The sequence below is a fragment of the Phascolarctos cinereus genome, unplaced genomic scaffold (assembly GCF_003287225.1).
Source record: "Phascolarctos cinereus isolate Bilbo 61053 unplaced genomic scaffold, phaCin_HiC Scaffold_5;HRSCAF=322, whole genome shotgun sequence".
Taxonomy (NCBI): domain Eukaryota; kingdom Metazoa; phylum Chordata; class Mammalia; order Diprotodontia; family Phascolarctidae; genus Phascolarctos; species Phascolarctos cinereus.
In genome coordinates, this window is record NW_027555958.1 from 397,986,153 (window position 1) to 397,991,707 (window position 5,555).

The 5,555-nt window shown below is 37.5% G+C and overlaps 1 pseudogene; it reads left to right on the forward strand.

The window, feature by feature from the left end:
* The first annotated feature begins 4,097 nt into the window (after positions 1–4,097).
* Positions 4,098–5,346, forward strand: LOC110206774 (pyruvate dehydrogenase E1 component subunit alpha, mitochondrial pseudogene; annotated as a pseudogene).
* Positions 5,347–5,555: the final 209 nt, after the last annotated feature.

The following is a 5,555-nucleotide window of genomic DNA, read 5'->3' on the forward strand; positions in this document are numbered from 1 at the left end:
AGCACTTCATCTACTGCCCCACCTAGCATCCCTCAATTTGTAGCTTTCCAATTATAATTAACATAAAAAGGTATATTGCTGCCTTCTGTTTTATATCATAGGCACTTATGGATTCATCACCGCTATTAACCAGTAAGCCTTTCCTTCTAAAAAGGAAGCAGTTAAGCAAAACCAACAGATGTAGTTATTGAATCTGATAGCATATTCAACATTCCCCACTTATTATTGTTCCTCCAAGGAAAGAGTCTTTCCTTATTTCTTCCCAAGTTCGAGATTTGTCATTGCTGTCACACTCCTGTGTCATTTTTAGTCAAATTATGTTTTTAGTCAAATTAGATTGATGGATGAGGAGAGAAATGGGAGGGGGCAGAGAGGGAGAGAAGAGAGAGAGAGAGAGAGAGAGAGAGAGAGAGAGAGAGAGAGAGAGAGAGAAAGAGAGAGACAGACAGACAGACAGAGAAAGACAGAGAGAGAGACAGAGATATGGTAGATAGATGTTAAGTGATAGGTATGTAGATATGATATCTAGATAGATATTCCTCTTACCATACTACTAAATCATTGACGTTTGAATTCTTTTTGATAGATTTAAATTATTATAAAGACACAGTGCTTTTGAGGAACATCTCAAATCTTACATAAGACAAATAGACTTGACTTAAACAAGGTCATACTACCTCAGAATCAGTTGTTATACACCTAAGCTATTTTTTTCCTTTGAATATAAGGATGATAAAGTGCAAAGCAGAGAAAATGAGTGGTCCTGAAGGAATTGAGGTGCTAAAAAGTGTGTTATACTTATCCCTTCCATACAGAAAGATATGAAGATAAGTACTACATGGAATAGAAAATTAACAGCATTCCTAAATACAGTAAATATTTTAACAAGACGCCAGCTCTCCAACACCGCCAGAATTTTGTTTGTGAATAACAGCACATTCATTGATTAGTGTAGAATGATACTGGCATAATTCATAATTTGTTGATTGCCGATGTAAGTTGTTACAAAGTGAACTTTTTTTATATTATGACACTAGCAATTGGGAAGAAGTGATCATGATACCAACTACTTTTTTTAGGTTGTTTAAACTTTTTATTTATTATATTTTTGTTCTCTTTCTTTTAAAAAAATACATTCTTTTCTCCCTCCCACTCACTCTAAAGAAAAAAGAAAGAAAAAACTCCTTGAAACAAATACATATAGTTAAGGAAAAAAATCTCAATTCCTCCATCCAAATAAGTGTGTCTTATTCTGCATCTTTCATCCATCACTTTTTTGTCAGAAATAGGGAATCACGTTTCTTCATCAGTGCCCAGGAATCATCATTGGTCATTGAATCAATCAAAATTTCTAAATCTTTCAAAGTTGTTGATATTTTTAATATTATTTAATATTATTGTGCAAATTGGTTCTGCTCATGCAGACATCAATTCATATAAGCCTTCTTAGATTTTTCTAAACCAAGCTTATCATGATAGTATTCCACTAAATCATGTTGTGATTTATTCAGCCATTCCCTAATTGATGTGTCCTCCTTTATTTTACCAGTTTTTGTTAGTTAAAAAAAAAGAGCTATTATAACTATTTTTGTATATATACATATAGATCTTTTCTTCTTTCTTTGATCCTTTTGGGTTTTAGGACTAGTGATAAGATAACTGGGTCAAGAGGTATGTACATTTTGGTGACGAGGCATTAATTTCAAACTGATTTTCAGAATAACTGGACAAATTCACAGCTATATTTATGTGCCTCTCTTCCCAAAGCCTTTTTAACACTTGTTATTTCCCATTTTTGTTAACTTGGCCAATGTATTAGGCATGAGGTATAACCTCAGAGTTGCTTTAATTTACTTTTCTCTGTTAGTGATCTGGTGATTTTTTTTTCCATATAACTTTTGGTATCTTGGATTTCTTCCTTTGAAAACTGCCTATTCTCTCCTAATCATTTATTTATTGGGAAATTGTTTTTATTCTTATAAATATAAAGTAATTCCTTATGTATCTTAAAAATGAGAACGTTATCAAACAAACTTGCTTAAGAGATTTTACTTCTGTACTTAACTGTTTCCTTTCTAATTCACCATTTCATTGACAATTTGTGTGTGTGTGTGTGTGTGTGTGTGTGTATGTGGTTGTATGGATTTATTTAATGTAGTATTATGATGTAATGGATCAAGTTTTGGGCTTGTAATCATGAAGAACTATGTTTTAATCCTGCCTCTGACCTATACTGTGTGACCTAGGTCATCATTTAATGTCTTCCTGCCCCAGACATATCTCTAGAACTCGTCTACTAATTTATAGACAGGTTGAAATCTGCTAGTTGGTGACAAATATTCCCATATTCTGAGTTACCCCTGCTGAGAAACATGAGGTTCTTCTTGTATCTAAACATTAATGCAAATTCATTTAGAAGCTAAATGATAACTTATATTTCACCCTGCAGAAAGAATGTAAAACCATGAAGGGCTCACAGTACAAAAGCTTGCAAGACATGTTTCCTTCCTTCTAAAGTCCTTCTTTGCACACGAGCACTAGTGACACGGAAATTCAGTTGGGGCTGCCAAAGAGTCTTCTGCCCTTTCCCAAGAAATCTGAATTCTCGCAGTAACTCATGGGAGTAGGACAAAGGCCACATTAGCTCTTCCAGATGGTATTGCCCTTGATGTTCCTTTATCTTGATTGTGAACTCCTTGAGGGGAGGGACTGTCTTATGCCCCTTTCGGTATTCCCAGTGCTTAGCACACAGTTGGTACTGGATAAATATTTATTGACTAAATTTATCTTCATCAATCAACAAGCACTTATTAAGCATCTACTGTGTGCTAGGTACAAAGCTAAGGATGGAGATGCAAGTATAAGGAATTAAACAATCCTTACTCTTTAGAGAATTACATTGAAATGGAGGGACATAACAAGTATATATATATATATATATATATATATATATATATATATACATATATATGTATATATATGTATATATATATACACACACACATATATGCATATATATATAATGTATAAGCATGAAAACTAGGTACAAAGGGAATAAATGTAAACAAAAAATTGGTAGTTAAATATTGCAGTGAGGGAGAGAGGGTGCTAGAAATTAGGCAGATCCATTTAGAAGAAACTATTTGAGTTGCATCTTGAAGAGATGAGATAGAAAACAATTTTATGTTGTGTCAGTGAAGAAGGGGTACATTCTACACATGAAGATGACCAGTACAAAGGCATTGAGACAGGCAATGGAGTGCTGTCACCTATCTGTGTGGAAAAGAGGAGAGGACAATTTGGTTGAATTGCAGAGTGCGTAAGGGAGATTGCTGTCCATTGATCTGTAAAGATAGCTTTACCATGGATGACTTAAAAATTAAATAGAACAGTTTACATTTTATTTTAGAAGCAATAAAGAGTCCTGGGGTGGCATTTTATCAAATGCCTATTATGTGCTAAGCATTATGTCAAGATTTGGATATAGAGAGACAAAAGTAAAACCAGTCAATTAATCAAATGCTACTCCCTATTTCTCTAAATAGAAATAACCTCTGATTATAGGTCTCATTCCTAAAATCAGTTCTCTTTAAAATGAGAGTTATATACTGAAAAACATACCCCCAAAAAAGTAGAATTCTAGAACAAATTCAAATTTTATTTTACCCAGATTTGTGGGGAAGTTGGGATGGGGCAGAGAAAGGCTGTCTAGATTCTGACCAGTGCAGAACTGGGCACCTGCCAAATGCAAGAGTTTGTGGCAATTATCATGAAAGATATAGGGATAATTAAAAGAGTTCTTTTAAAAGCTTTGTAAAGTTTCTTTAAAAAAGCTTATAACCAAATTGTGAAGACAAATGTACATGAAAAGATTTTTTTTTCCCTCCTATATGGCTCAAAATAGCTTTTCCACTTGCCAAATTTGAGTTGTAGGTAATATGTGCCTGATATTTTGAGAATAACTAGCTGTTGGCATCCTGGCCCTATTTCAAATTAATTTCCATAGCCCCTTGAACCTGGGAACAACTCCGCGCCGCCGCTGGGCTCTAGAACGAGTCTCGGGCCACGGTTCCTTCTGTTCAATCCGCCACCGGCCAACGGTCACCCCGACGCCGCCGCTCACTCTCGGGGTACCGCTGCCTGCCGAAAATGCTCCCTGTGGCTTCCCGCGTGCTGAGGAGCGCCTCCCCAAAGCCACCGGCAAGAGTGCTGTTGGCAGCCCGTACCTTTGTAAGCGAAGCTTCGTTTGATATTAAGAAATGCGCCCTTCATCGACTTGAGGAGGGCCCTCCCGTCCAAGCAGTTCTCACCAGAGACGAAGGACTCAAGTATTACAAGAACATGCAGACTGTCCGTCGGATGGAGCTGAAGGCAGATCAGCTGTACAAGCAAAAGATCATCCGTGGTTTCTGCCACTTGTACGACGGTCAGGAAGCGTGTTGTGTGGGGATCGAGGCCGCTATAAACCCTTCGGATCATGTGATTACAGCCTATCGAGCTCACGGCTTTACCTATGGTCGTGGACTTTCCGTCCGAGAAATCCTGGCCGAGCTCACGGGACGAAAAGGGGGATGCGCTAAAGGCAAGGGAGGGTCGATGCACATGTACGCCAAGAACTTCTACGGGGGCAACGGCATTGTCGGGGCTCAGGTGCCGCTGGGAGCTGGCGTTGCTCTGGCCTGTAAGTACTCGGGAAAGGATGAAGTCTGTTTCACTTTGTACGGAGACGGCGCTGCTAATCAGGGTCAGGTATTCGAAACTTACAATATGGCAGCTTTGTGGAAGTTGCCTTGTATTTTTGTTTGTGAGAATAATCGATACGGAATGGGAACTTCTGTAGAGAGAGCAGCAGCCAGCACCGACTATTACAAAAGAGGAGACTATATTCCAGGAATAAGGGTTGATGGTATGGACATTTTGTGTGTCCGTGAGGCAGCGAAATTTGCAGCTGCCCACTGCAGATCGGGAAAGGGCCCCATACTGATGGAACTACAGACATATCGTTATCATGGACACAGCATGAGTGACCCTGGTATCAGTTATCGTTCTCGGCAGGAAGTTCAGGAAGTGAGGAGTAAGAGTGACCCTATCATGCTTCACAAAGAAAGGATGGTGAACAGCAAACTTGCCAGTGTTGAAGAATTAAAGGAAATTGATATTGAAGTAAGGAAAGAGGTTGAGGATGCTGCCCAGTTTGCTACATCTGATCCAGAGCCACCTTTAGAAGAATTAGGCTGTCATATCTACTCCAAACATCCACCTTTTGATGTTCGTGGTGTGAATCAATGGATAAAGTACAAATCTGTAAGCTAAAAGGGATTACTTATCGAAACTTATATAAATCCTTTAACTTTATATTATCTTGTCAACTTTAAGAAACTAATTACTAGATTTAAGGAAGGGATGAAGCCTCCAAAAACAAAAACATTTTGAACTGTCATTACAAGATAATAAATATATACCTTAAATCCAAAGGTACTACTAATTATATCCATGCTATATTTGTATATTATGTTAATTATTTTATTAAAGGAACTGAACCAGTTAAGATTAAT